The sequence below is a fragment of the Ictidomys tridecemlineatus genome, chromosome 7, assembly GCF_052094955.1.
Source record: "Ictidomys tridecemlineatus isolate mIctTri1 chromosome 7, mIctTri1.hap1, whole genome shotgun sequence".
Taxonomy (NCBI): domain Eukaryota; kingdom Metazoa; phylum Chordata; class Mammalia; order Rodentia; family Sciuridae; genus Ictidomys; species Ictidomys tridecemlineatus.
This window is the reverse complement of record NC_135483.1, coordinates 47,278,607-47,293,792: the sequence shown is the minus strand read 5'-3', so window position 1 is coordinate 47,293,792 and position 15,186 is coordinate 47,278,607. Positions and strand designations below refer to the sequence as shown.

The 15,186-nt window shown below is 36.7% G+C and overlaps 1 long non-coding RNA gene across 1 annotated transcript; it reads right to left on the bottom strand.

Annotated features, from left to right (window-relative positions):
• Window positions 1-9,480: 9,480 nt before the first annotated feature.
• LOC144365292 (uncharacterized) lies at window positions 9,481-12,837 on the bottom strand. The gene is made up of 2 exons (XR_013423600.1): window positions 12,671-12,837; window positions 9,481-10,097 (listed from the first exon to the last, which is right to left on the bottom strand). It is a non-coding gene; the product is annotated as an uncharacterized LOC144365292 (long non-coding RNA).
• Between the last annotated feature and the right edge of the window lie 2,349 nt (window positions 12,838-15,186).

Here is a 15,186-nt window from a genome sequence, read left to right as displayed (position 1 = left end):
GGTGGGTGGACCAATGGTACAGAATAGAGGACACAGAGACTAATCCACAAAGTTACAACTATCTTATATTTGATAAAGGGGCTAAAAGCATGCAATGGAGGAAGGATAGCATCTTCAACAAATGGTGTTGGGAAAACTTGAAATCCATATGCAAAAAAATGAAACTGAATCCCCTCCTCTCACCATGCACAAAAGTTAACTCAAAATGGATCAAGGAGCTAGATATCAAATCAGAGACTCTGTCTGATAGAAGTAAAAGTTGGCTCCGAACTACATATTGTGGGGTCGGGCTCCAAATTCCTTAATAGGACATCTATAACATAAGAGTTAATAACAAGAATCAATAAATGGGACTTACTTAAACTAAAACGTTTTTTCTCAGCAAGAGAAACAATAAGAGAGGTAAATAGGGAGCCTCCATCGTGGGAACAAATTTTTACTCCTCACACGTCAGATAGAGCCCTAATATCCAGAGTATACAAAGAACTCAAAAAATTAGACAATAAGATAACAAATAACCCAATCAACAAATGGGCCAAGGACCTGAACAGACACTTCTCAGAGGAGGACATACAATCAATCAACAAGTACATGAAAAAACGCTCACCATCTCTAGCAGTCAGAGAAATGCAAATCAAAACCACCCTAAGATACCATCTCACTCCAGTAACATTGGCAGCCATTCTGAAGTCAAACAACAACAAGTGCTGGTGAGGATGTGGGGAAAAGGGTACTCTTGTACATTGCTGGTGGGACTGCAAATTGGTGCGGCCAATTTGGAAAGCAGTATGGAGATTCCTGGGAAAGCTGGGAATGGAACCACCATTTGACCCAGCTATTGCCCTTCTCGGACTATTACCTGAAGACCTTAAAAGAGCATACTACAGGGATACTGCCACATCGATGTTCATAGCAGCAGAATTCACAATTGCTAGACTATGGAACCAACCCAGATGCCCTTCAATAGATGAATGGATAAAAAAAAATGTGGCATTTATACACCATGGAGTATTATGCAGCACTAAAAATTGACAAAATCATGGAATTTGCAGGGAGATGGATGGCACTAGAGCAGATTATGCTTAGTGAAGCTAGCCAATCCCTAAAAAACATATACCAAATGTCTTCTTTGATATAATGAGAGCAACTAAGAACAGAGCAGGGAGGAAGAGCAGGAAGAAAAGATTAACATTAAACAGAGACATGAGGTGGGAGGGAAAGGTAGAGAAAAGGGAAATTGCATGGAAATGGAGGGAGATCCTCATTGCTATACAAAATTACATATAAGAGGTTGTGAGGGGAATGGGAAAATAAACAAGGAGAGAAATGAATTACAGTAGATGGGGTAGAGAGAGAAGATGGGAGGGGAAGAGAGGGGGGATAGTAGAGGATAGGAAAGGTAGCAGAATACAACAGTTACTAATAGGGCATTATGTAAAATTGTGGATGTGTAACCGATGTTATTCTGCAATCTGTATTTGGGGTAAAAATGGGAGTTCATAACCCACTTGAATCTAATGTATGAAATATGATATGTCAAGAGCTTTGTAATGTTTTGAACAACCAATAAAAATAAAATAAAATAAATTTAAAAAAAGAAACATATAGTTGGGTCTTTCTTTTTAATCTGCTCTGTCAGTCTGAGTCTTTTAATTGATGAGTTTAAGCCATTCACATTCAGGGTTATTATTGAAATATGATTTGTATTTCCAGACATTTTGGTTTATTTTTGTTTTTAACTTAACTTGGCTTCTTCTTTGATTGGCCTTTCATTTAGTGTAGTTCCTCCCTTTGCTGATTTTTATTGTTGTTTTTCATTTCCTCCTCCTGGAATATTTTGCTGAGGATGCTCTGTAGTGCAGGCTTTCTCACTGTAAATTCTTTTAAATTTTGTGTATCATGAAATGTTTTTATTTCATCATCAAATCTAAAGTTTAGTTTTGCTGGATATAAGATTCTTGGTTTGCGTCCATTTTCTTTCTGAGCTTGGTGTATGTTTTTTCACAATCTCCTGGCTTTTAGGGTCTGGGTTGAAAAAATCTGCTGAGATACAAATTTGTCTCCCTTTATATATGATCTGATTCCTCTCTCTTGAGGCCTTTAAGAGTCTATTCTTATTCTGTATGCTAGGCATTTTCATTATAATGTCCCTTGGTATAGATCTGTTGTAATTTTGTACATTTGGTGTCCTGTAAGCTTCTTGTATTTGGTTTTCCAATTTGTTCTTCATACTTGGAAAATTTTCTGATATTATCTCATTGAAGAGATTGTGTATTCCTTTGGTTTGAATCTCTGTTCCTTCCTCTATCCCAATAACTCTTAGATTTGGTCTTTTGATGCTCTCCCATAATTCTTGGATGTTATATTCATGGTTTCCTACTATCTTCACTGTGTGGTCAACTTTATTTTCCAGATTGTATACTTTGTCTTCATTGTCTGCTATTCTGTCTTCCAAGTGATCTAATCTTTTGGTGATGCTTTCTATTGATTTTTTATTTGGTTTATTGTTTCTTTCGTTTCAAGGATTCCTGATTTTTTTTTTCAGAATCCCTTTCTTGAAGTAATCTTTTGCTTCCTGTATCTGCTCCCTTATCTCTTTGTTGGTGTAATCAATGGATGCCCGTATTTGCTCTCTTATCTCTTTGTTGGAATGATCAATGTTTGCCTGTTTTTTGCTAATTTAGGTCATTCTTAAACAGATCATTTTAATTATGTACATTCTGAACTCCTTCTCTGACATTTCATCAATTGTGCTGTCCATGGATTCTGTTATTGTAGTATTCTGGTTTGTTTGGGGCACTTTTTTCCTTTGTTTTTTTCATGATGTGTATGTGTCTTCATTTCTTACAGTGCAGATCTGAGGTATTACATTCCCTACCCTATAATCTTATAGTAGATTATAGGGTAGGGAATGTAATAATTAATCCATGTAGATTATCTGTACCTCACCTTGGTATTCTAGACCCTGCCGGTGACCCGAGATGGATGCTACTGCAACTATAGGTGGTGGAGCCATAGCGGAGGTAACTTGATATAGCAGTGGGCATGTTCCAAGATGGATGCAACCTCTTTCAGAGATGGGGCTGAAAGGGTGGGCCTTACAATGGCTTTGGGCTGCCTGTTCTGAGATGCAGCTGCTTCTAGATTCTATCTGTTTAGCAGAATGGAGGCTACTGGGTAGGGAAAGCTATGGTGATGAATGCAGTGTTCCAAGATGAAGGTTAGACCTGGGCTTCCAAGGGCTCCAGTGCAGGTCCCTGAGGGTGATCCTTGACTGGAGCCTGAGCCCGGGCCTGAGCTCCGGCATGGGTCTGCTGGTTGGCAGGGTAGACCAGGCCTCTAATTGAAAAAAAATATTTTTTTTCTTTTTTTTTTTTTAACGTGGTGCTGAGGATTGAACCCAGTGCCTCACACATGAGAGGAAGGTGCTCTATCACTGAGCTACAGCCCCAGCTCCCTCTCATTGAAGTTTTAAGACTGCCTAATCTGCCTGTCCCACAAGCAAGCAAAGCCTACAATTAACTCACAATGCAGAAATGACATTAGACACTCATTTCTTGAGGGTCTAGACAATAATGACTCACCTGTAAAAATCTATACTTAAATGTATATTAAATAGATTTTGGAACCTTATATTTTCAAAATTTTTGCAATTCTCTTATGATTACTTCTTCCTCTATCCTGACATAATAAGGCATTGTGTTTAACTCTCTTTTGTGCCAAATAGAGATTAATTCTATGAAAAAATGTTGAGCACTGACTATATGTGGGTACTCTTCCAGCTTAGAGAGGATGCAGAAATAAATTACCTTTGAGGGACTTGTAGACTCCTATAAATATACAAGATAAAGAGCCCACTCACATCCTGGGAATATTATAGTTTGTGATCAATGACATAGGGAATTCTTTTTCAGCATAAATGTTTATATTGAGGTTATGATGAGGAAGACATAAAAAAAAACAGTATTTCATCTTCCTTACCTATTCTGAATATCAGAAGCAAAAAAAAAAAATAGCATGGATATCTTTAAAAGAACTAGTGTCAGAAGAAATAAAGATATTAAAAGATCAATACTCATTTGAGACACAAAGCAAATCTTTACAGCTCAGAATTAGATTAATTTTCTGAGCTCAGAAAAACCAGGCATTGGGCATCAAGATTTCAAGAAAAAACAAATTCAATTGAAACTCAGAGAAATGTGTTAGAAGACTTGTAGTCTGTCTTCCCTTCTTGCCATTGGGAATGTGGGAGGAGAATATACTTTACTTGAGGGAACACTACTATAAGGCCACATCACAGGCCTGTCCCCCCCACCCCAACGCAACTTGTGACCTCTAGCTGTAGGTGCAAGCATCAGGCCGTGAGGATCACTGAGAGGCCAGGACACCTCGAAACTGAAACAGCTAGGTCTGATGGCACAGAGGGTTTCTAAGGACACACACATTTTTCTTTGGAAATGTTTAACTAGCATTCAGGCTAATATGAAAAGGAAATACATCTTGGAGTCATATAGTTTTTAGTCTGAGAACTAATTGTTCAAATAATCTTGTTATGCTTAGAAATTTACATGTAAGGTCACCAGGTCAAATGAATGGTAGCTATAAGGATGTTTAGAAAAAATAAATAGATCCAGAATGTAGAAAAAATAGGTCTTGCAAAAGTTGAATTATAAAGATATCCAGATAGTGAAATAACATTAAGAGACTATTAGGTAAAAATAAATAAATAAAGATTGGTTATTTGAGAATTGCTGTAAGTTGATTCCAGTTCATTCATCACCTAAAATACATTACTAAGGGTTAAAAGGGGTACAGAAAATGAACCAAATTGGGAGTTGACCATCCAAGTTGTGATTTTATTTAACATTTTCCTTTAAAAAACTTTTTTGATTAAAAAAAATCCATGCATTGAAGTAGCTGCATTGATATAATAATATAATTTCATAGATGCAATAGGTTAAACTTTATCAAATTGTGTGTTTTAAACCTATATAGCTCACTTGTATATCCGTTATATCTTAATAAATCTGCCAAAACTATGTATGGAGAAATTAATAAAAGTCATTTCAATACAATGAAATAAGCACATATTATTTAAGAGATAATATTTCAGAAACAGATTAATATTAGTGCTTTAATCAAATCTTAAATCCATTTATTCAAATATCCTTTTGAAATAGGAGAATTTATGTAAGCAACTCTGACAAGATGATAATAATAATAAATGATCGATCAAATTGAAGACAATTGCAAGTTTGTTGAATAATGATAAAATTATAGCTACAATTGCTATACATCTGGCAATAATTGCAAAGCCTCGTTCTTGCTATACATGGATGAAAAACACTAGGCAGAAACAAAAAAATCCTTCTATTAAAAATGGAATTAACAAGTAGTAAACACTTTACTTAAACCTTTATTTTCGTACTTAATCCCAGCTTCCAAATATGTTGGTTATTTTATAATTGTGGGAAGAAAATATCTTAAATTACGGAAGTTTAATTTGTTACCATGAGTGACTTTCTGTTGAAGAAATTAGGTAAATTCTCAGACTGCCTCTCTTCTGAATTAATTTCCACAAGTTCTGCTAGATAAACTTAGGAAGAACATGACAGGAAAAAGATGTATAAATTAAGTGTTGCTCTAACAGGAAAGGATACTAGGTTAAAAAGAATTGTTTTTGCCGGTCCTCTCTGCCCTTTTGAATTTCTGAATATCATAAACCAAACACCGGATAACGCAGTGTAACTCAGGGAGAATATATGTGTAAACAGTTAATAAGTCCATTTTGTTTGAAGTTTGGGACAGAATAGGAGATAAAAATAAAACTGGGAAAGATGTTAATACAGAGGTGGGGAGACTTGTTTCTGATTTTATGACCACAAAGAAATACCTACACATATATGAATAAAAACAATATATCATGCTTGATTTGAAATACACACACACACACGTGTATTCTAGAAAGTTTGCAAAGCCTTCAGGGTCACTTTGCTAAACTTGGTGTGATGGTGCAGGGAACCACAGTTCCTAAGAGCAGCTCACTAACAGCTGAGGCAATGCCAGGACATTAGCATTGGCCATTGGCAATGCCAGGACTCAGTGGCCTTCAGAGAGCAGCACATACATGGGTGTCTTGGCAGATTTAGGGCTGTGGGTACATTAAGGGTGGGTCGTTCAGGAGGCAATAAATACAGATTGGCCCCTCCTTACTAGTCACAGTCCAAGAGGATAAACATTACACAATATAAAATCTTAATAGCAAATTCTTCTAGTCTATAAAACTAGTTGAGAGTACAAATGGTTGTATTAAAAAATCAATATTAAAACATTAGTCTTTGCATAAGTCAAGATGAAAGAATATTCTTCTACTAGTGTATTATGTGATTAAAACAATTGAGCTGTTGTACACCTTCTCATTTTCATGAAGTGTGCTCTCTTCCACCCACCAGCACCAGGTAACAGTTTCCATTGAATAATATGTCTGAGCAAAGTAGATGTGAAAATTACATATGTATAATAAGTTATAAAATGACTTGGAAGATGACGGCACCTAGCAGAAAAATTCAGCGATCATGTTCCTTGAAGAATTAGTTGTTAATTTGTCTTCATCTTAGAGAATGTTATGAATAATAAAATAATCCAGCTCATATTTTGTAGAGTGATGAATTATCCCAGCCTTTGTTGTCTTTCTTCATGTCTTGACAATTTGATTCTCTCATAAGAGGAAACATGAGATGAAATTTAAATCAAACAATGTTTCAACTTCAGATGTAACTTGGTGGGAAACCAATCTGTAATTAACCAGAGTGTCGAGTATTGGATATTATTTGAAGAATCAGTGAAATGAGCAAAATAAGTACTTTTCCTGTGGAGTCAGATCTACTTGTTCCAAATTCCCTCCTTCCTGCTTGATAACCATGTAATTTTGGACTATTTGCTCAAATTTTACTACACATTCATTTTTTTATCTGAGAATTTGAGAATATGTGTTGTAGAATTTTGTGACTATTGATGTAGATATTATTTTTAAAGCACTGGTTCATAATCCAAATGCAATCAGTGAAAATCATTGCCATCATTTTTATTATTTTAACTTCACTAAAATGTTCATTTTCATGGTTCTCACTGGTAATTGGAAATAGCTCTGTGGACAACTGGATGTGACATTAATAGTTGACTTTGTATGAGAAAAAGGTTAGTTTGCAACATACTTAATGAGTGAAAAAAATAAGGTTACCCCAAAACAAGTTGCCCCAGAAGCAGAACATAGCTTTAACGTAGCTTTGAGAAAGAATGACTAAAACTGTTGGTAAGAAAACAACAGTCACTAATATGGCATTATGTAAAAATATGAATGTGTAACCAATGTGATTCTGCAATTTGTATTTGGGGTAAAAATGGGAGTTCATAACCCACTTGAATCAAATGTATGAAAGATGATATGTCATGAGCTTTGTAATGTTTTGAACAACCAATAAAAAAAAGAAGAAGAAGAAAAAAAGAAAAGTCTATTATGCTGAAAGATAACTACAACTAAAAGGAACATTCAAAGGTCAGACCAGCTTTTTCTCCGCCCCTACCCCCACCCCCCACCTATGCCCAGGAGATGGGATCCCTAGGAATCAAGGATGATTTGTCTTCCTCAAATGGGAATTCATTCTGTATAAAGTTTAAGAAATTTTTTTGGTGGGAAGGGGTACCAGGGATTGAACTCAGGGGCACTGAACCACTGAGCCACATCCCCACCTATTTTGTATGCTATTTAGAGACAGGGTCTCACTGAGTTGCTTATCACCTTGCTTTTTGCTGAGGCTGGCTTTGAACTCCTGATCTTCCTGCCTCAGCCTACCACACCTCTGGGGTTATAGGCGTGCACCACTGCACCCGAATTTAAGTTTAAGATTCTAAAAGTAAAAAGGTTTCAAAACATATAACAATCCCTCCTTCCATTGCCTTTTGCTCTCAGTCCCCAAGCAAACAGTAATCTGTTTTCTGCACCACAGTTTAGCTTGCATTTTCCAGAATTGTATATAAATGAAATCAGACAGTATGTACCCTTTTTATTAGGGAAGGGAAGCTCTCTTGGAATCTCTCCCCAACTGCTGCTGGATGCTTCAGATTCCACTTTCAGTGCATTACTCCTTACAGTGGTTCTTAACCTTGGCTATGCCACAAGTCCCTTTGAGAACCTAATAGATTCCGTGAGCCAACTTCACATTTGAAAAAAATGTTCTCTAGTGCACATTCCCACCAAATGTTGCACATAATTTCAGGATATTCGGAGAAGAGAATTTGTTTCACCTTAAAGCTTTTGTAGCTGTCAAATATATGATCCGACTGATGCATTTCTATGGACCACATCAAAGCTGGGTACTACAAGGCAGGGCATTCATATTTGGGGGGTATTGACCAAAGGGTTTTGATTTCTCAGCATATATATATATATATTTTTTTTCTTTTTCATTCTCAGGAGCGCTGCACACATGGAGTCAATTATTTTTTAAACGAAGGTTGTCTTTTTTTTTTTTTCCAATTCTGTACCCAGGTTTTGTGTGTGTGTTTTGAGGAGGAGATATCTATTGTTTTGTTCTTTAATACAGAAACCAGCCTTGAATTAATTTTGGATTCAAAAACTTCTGAGTTTTTATGCCTCTTTTTCTGTCACTCAGAATTTTTCTTACTCAAAGGAAAAGAAAAACTGTCAGAAACTGAGATGGTAATTTGATTCTCACATCATTTACAGCAGAAGAATTAACTTGTGCAGCTTATATGAATGATACTACTAAAATCCTTGCTTAGAGGATTGCCTATTTTTATTACTATTTTAATTTTAATTGACAAATTACTGTCTGTACATATTTATGGGGTACAAAATAATTTTTGATGCATGTGTATGTTGTGAAATAATCAGAGTTATTACCATGTTCACAACCATGTTCTACAGCCTATATCATTGGCTCCAGGAATACTGACAAGTATGGTCCAGGAGTATGATTTAGAGACATTCTTCAGTGTGATATTTATGTATATATGACTATATTTTATATTTGTGTATGTACAGATACATAAATTTTATATAACCATGCATAGTTTAATGATGGGGATATATTGTAAGAAATGTATCATTGTGTGATTTCATCACTACGAACATCAGAGAATGTCTTACACAAACTTCGATGACACATTAAGAGCAGGCTCTCCACACAGCCCCTAGATGCAATCAAGAGATGTGGTAAAATGAGATATGTGAGAAGGCTGCTGTAAAAACTTTTTATAAGTACAAGAAGTGCACTCAAAAATAATAATAAAAAGCATAGTAGAGGGCTGGGGATTTGGCTCAAGCGGTAGCGCGCTCGCCTGGCATGCGTGCTGCCTGGGTTCGATCCTCAGCACCACATACAAACAAAGATGTTGTGTCCACTGAAAACTAAAAAAAATAAATAAATATTTTTTTTAAAAAAAGCACAGTAGAGTAAATACATAAATAAGCTCTTTATTGTCATTGCCAAGCATTAGGTACTGTACATAATTCTATGTGTTATATTTTTATATGACTGGCAGGGCAGTAGGTTTGTTCTCACCAGCATCACCACAAGCACATGAGCAGCTTTGCGCTGTGATGTTACACTGACTGCAGAGTTAGGAGATGATAAGAAGTTTTCAGCTCCATGATAATCTTATGAATCATGGTCATATACGGGTCACTGACTGAATTATTAAGTGACATATAACATAATATCATATCCATAACATATACATGATATGTATATAAGGGTGCACTCATCCAACCAACTGCAGACATAAATTATCTTGAAAAATCGTGTTCATGTCTACATGCAAAACAATGCATCATAGTAAACCCTTCTTGATATGTCTCAAAATTTTTCTCTGTAGGAGAAATTATATGCCTAGATGATAGTGGTTTTTTATTTGTTTGTTTGTTTGTTTTGTTTTCTGTCTTCCCTTCAGCAATAAATGTTGCAGGACTGTTTATCAAAAGAACAAATATAAAAGGAAAGATGTTGCTTTGAAAAGAAGACGATGGATCCCTGGCAAATGAGGGCTTGAGGTGCAATTTCCTGAAGTTCAAATGCCTGAAAAAGGAAATGAAAGAAAGTCACCTCTAGAGAAGTCTTTAATGTCAGCTTTGATCTCCGTGATGGAAGTGATTAGCAGATGGTGCATGTTTACATCTAGTGATAAATTAGGATTCCCAAGCTTTTGGAGAATTGACTGTGAAGTGTTTTTTTTTGGGGGAGGGGTTGTTTTGTTTTGTTTTGTTTTGTTTTAAGTCAAGTAAACGGTTAATGAGTACTTTATAGTATTAATTTGAAATAAATATCTTTTTATGAAACATCAGTGAAGGATGTGAAGACTCATACTTCACAGAAGATTAAAACAAATGGTTTCTAGCTCCGTGTACCTTGATAGGTGAACCACACCAGGGAAGCCACGGGTCAGGCTCCACCTCTAGCTATGGGCAACCAGTAAGGGAGTAACCTTAGCCAAGTTCATTTAACTTTCTAGGTCTTATCTTGCCTGCCCAAAAAAAAATGCCTGGGAAAAAATAGCTCATCCCCGAGATACCTCTGTCTATAATGACCTGTTTTTCACTCCTATAAACTAGGCAATATGTACACCTCAGTAAATACACGTCAAATTTTAGCCCTGGCAGAAAAATTTTTTTTCAAGGTCAGTAATGCAAAATAAAATAAATAAGAGAAAAATTATTTTTAAGAGAAATTCATTCTTACTCTTCAGTAAGAATGAAATAGGAATAATAGACTTGTTCATTAAATGGACATTGTTAGTATTCAACACTTAAAAAGAACAAAGAAATGACTTCCAGTTTAGATATAAAGACTTTCAGTATTTATACAACACTACATGGTTATAGATTACCTATGAATAATTTTTATCAAACTAAGATAGTTAGCACTTTTGCATTAACGCTTTTTACATTTGGCAGATCTTTTGCCCCTCAAATGTTTTATTAAATTCAGTGAAATAATTAATTTCATTTTTCTCTGAGCACATATTAATGGGGCAATAGAAAAACATCTGAGAAAAGTATAGGATTGCAAAGGAAAAGCTAGATGATGAGGATGATGAAAATAGATATTTAGATAGATAGATAGATAGATAGATAGATAGATAGATAGATAGATAGATAGATAGAATACACAAGTAGAAAATATCCCCTGTGGATAGTGGAGCATAGCTACTTAATCAGGTAGGAAAAAATGGCTAGTTTGTGAATAAGCAGATAGCTTTGACACTAAGTTATTTTGGTTGCTAGGTTACAATGGCATGGGACTTGTGTTCAGGCTACAGATGTCTTTCATTTGCACTGGAGTATCTCTAAATAAAAAATATGCCTTGTCCATATAATCTGAGAATAAATATTCTCCCTAGTCCCCTGTCAGTCTTGTTTCCTTTTCTGATTCCTTTTCTTCTCTTTGTAGCCCATAGGGATAAGGCAGGTAAAGGGAGGGTAATCATGCCAAAGTGGCTCTTTGAGTCATCCCTGCAGATCAACTCCTCTAAGCCCTGAAGGAGTGAGTCAGATCCTCATTTTGCCATTCAGAACTCCTGAAGTCTAAAGAAAAATAGCAGATCATCTAGTCTAGTCTTCCTAATTTAAAGCTATTAAAGTGCCACCTTCCCACTCTCTATATATACATGTATCAATTATACTATTATTTAGTAAATATTTTTCTTCACATGGATTAATTTTATAGTCAAAGACATATTTTAAAAAACAAATGATGTTTTGCTAACCAGTTTAACTTACCAAAATAAAAATTATACACAGAAATATGTAAAATGAATGTAATAAAGGATTATTTTAATTTCTACTATATACTCTGTTGCCTGCAGTCTGGTCGCTGCCCTCTTTGTACAAACAAAAATGATACAGTCTTATTAGTTTAAAACTGAGACAGTTTTCATTAACATAATCAGAAGGAATGAGATATAATTGAGATGGAAGAATTTTCTCACTTGATCATTCAAGATTATTTAATGTCCCATGCATGTAATCTTTCTATACAAAGTAGGGGTAAAACCAAAACAGTAATAGTAAACCTTTTGCTGATGCTGTACAAAGCAAAAAAGGATCCATTGGTTCTACAATACTCATAAATTTTAGATTGATACATTTGAGAGTAACCTAGTCTTCCTCTTTACAGGACATTTATTTGTTTCTGCATTTAAAAGCTTTTATTTAGAAAAATAAAGAAAACTAAAATACTTGTCTTTGATGAGAATTTCCTGATTTGTTTTTAGACATACAGCCACAAGAATAAGAGAACAAAGACATCAGTTGTTAAGGATAATATAACATAGTAACAGCTGCTCTTTCTCATTCAGTATGTGATTACCACATACTGAGCATCTTGCACAGGGCAGCATGGTGGAAAGTGCTCCTTTACAAACATATCTCATTTAATCTTCCTACTAATCCAGTAAGGTAGGTGCATTGTTATTCCCATTTTGAGATGAGAAAACTGAAGTTCAAAGATGAAAATAAACATGCTCTAGGTAACACACTAGCAACAGAGTAAGAGTAAAACCCAACTTATCTCAGTCCTCTACATTATGTATTGGATGAGGAACAAGTGAGTTCAAAGGAGTGAGCCAGGAGAATTTAACCAACATGCTGTACCTTTTATTTTGGGTCCTAGACTACCATGGTGTCTTCTATGTAGAAATGGCAGCACGTCTTCAAATGCTTCAGTGAGATAGTTTTGGCTCCTGTCAACTGCCAGAACTGCGGAACTGCTCTGGAATCCATCTGCACAAGAGAGTGTTATAGGTGTGCTTCAGATTCCATGCTGGTGCCCGGGAGTGTTATCAGCAGGATTGTATAAAAATCCTTTAATCTGCCTCAACTGGGTCAAGGCCACAAAATTAGCACAGGCACTTAGTTTTTTGTTTGTTTGTTTGTTTTGTTTTTGTTTTAAGAGAGAGAGAAATTTTTTAATATTTATTTTTCAGTTTTCGGTGGACACAACATCTTTTCTTATTATTTATTTAGTACATTGCTTATTAAGAAGTCTGATTTTTTTTATTATTATTATTAGTTGTTCAAAACATTACAAAGCTCTTGACATATCATATTTCACACATTTGATTCAAGTGGGTTATGAACTCCCATTTTTCCCCCGCATACAGATGCAGAATCATATCAGTAACACATCCACTGTTTTACATACTGCCATACTAGTGTCTGATGTGTACTGCTGCCTTTCCTATCCTCTACTATCCCCCCTCCCCTCCCCTCCCATCTTCTCCCTCTACCCCATCTACTGTAATTCATTTCTCTCCCTTGGTTTTTTTTCCCTTTTCCCTCACTTCCTCCTATATGTAATTTTGTATAACAATGAGGGTCTCCTTCTATTTCCATGCAATTTCCCTTCTCTCTCCCTTTCCCTTCCACCTCTCATCCTGAAAAACTAGCCTCTATCTCAGAGCAAAGCCTGTCCAAGGAAGGGACATTACCTTTGTCTTTGGAAAAACCCACAGAGCACTCCTAGGCACATTCCCACCCTGCTAAGTTGTTTATCTACAAATAACAGGAGAGATCTGCTGCGCCAGGTGTCCCTGACTCAGTTAGGCTAGGTGGGGATCCATAGCAACCCCTAGCAACCACCAATCAGCATGAGACAGGGAAATACCTGGGATGCCAGATAATCCTTCCGGCAGTTTATGGTGGTTGATAACAAGTTGGGAAACCATGTAGTTCAGCATGTACACCCCTCTTGGCTTAAACCAATCAGTTCAAATGAATACTCCTTTTGTACTGACCAATCACCCCTACCCCACTTTTTCCCGCCAGTGAATGTGCTAATCGTGTTTTAGAGTGGTTATTTGATTTTCCCGCTGTGTGTTATGATTTGCTATGATGTATGTGAAGTCCCTGCCCTCTCCAAAGAATGTATAAAACTGCTGCAAACCCTGGGCTTGGGGCCTCTCAGTGTCACCAGTTGCTGCGTGTGTGTGCGCGGAGAACCGAGCTAGCTTGCAATAAACACCTCTTTGCTGCTGCTTACATCGATCTTGGGTCTCTGGTGGTCTTTGGGGGTCCCGAATTCGAGCATAACAGTCCCTGTTTAATGTTAATCTTCTTCTCATGCTCTTCCTCCCTGCTCTGTTCTTAGTTGCTCTCCTTATATCAAAGAAGACATTTGGCATTTGTTTTTTAGGGATTGGCTAGCTTCACTTAGCATAGTCTGCTCTAGTGCCATCCATTTCCCTGCAAATGCCATGATTTTGTCATTTTTTAGTGCTGAGTAATACTCCATTGTGTATAAATGCCACATTTTTTATCCATTCATCTATTGAAGGGCATCTAGGTTGGTTCCATAGTCTAGCTATTGTGAATTGTGCTGCTATGAACATCGATGTAGCAGTATTCCTACAGTACACTCTTTTAAGGTCTTCAGGAAATAGACCGAGAAGGGCAATAGCTGGGTCAAATGGTGGTTCCATTCCCAGCTTTCCCAGGAATCTCCATACTGCTTTCCAAATTGGCCGCACCAACTTGCAGTCCCACCAGCAATGTACAAGAGTACCCTTTTCCCCACATCCTCGCCAGCACTTGTTGTTTGACTTCAGAATGGCTGCCAATGTTACTGGAGTGAGATGGTATCTTAGGGTGGTTTTGATTTGCATTTCTCTGACTGCTAGAGATGGTGAGCATTTTTTCATGTACTTGTTGATTGATTGTATGTCCTCCTCTGAGAAGTTGGACACAACATCTTCATTTTATTTTTATGTGGTGCTGAGGATGGAACCCAGCACCTCCCGCATGCCAGGAGAGGGCGCTACCGCTTGAGCCACATCCCCAACCCCAGGCACTTAGTTTTAAAAGCAAAATAATGGCCACCACACTAATTTTCCCCAGCCTGTGTCAAAAGGACAGCACAATCTATTGCTGTTAGATATCGCCATGGGGACAGAGTGTGAGTAGTTTGCTTTTCCAAAAACCTCAAACTTAACAATGAAGTGTGACTCAGAATTGAAAGGCAAATTTGCATTAAAATCATGAGCTAAGGTTTGATGGAGGAAATGTTATCAAAAGATCCGTGGGGAGAAAGTTCGAATTGCTGTGCAGGCAGCCAGAGCTGGACGGTGTTAAGTGAAGCTAAATCCCCAGCCTGGGGTGGAATATTCAGGTAT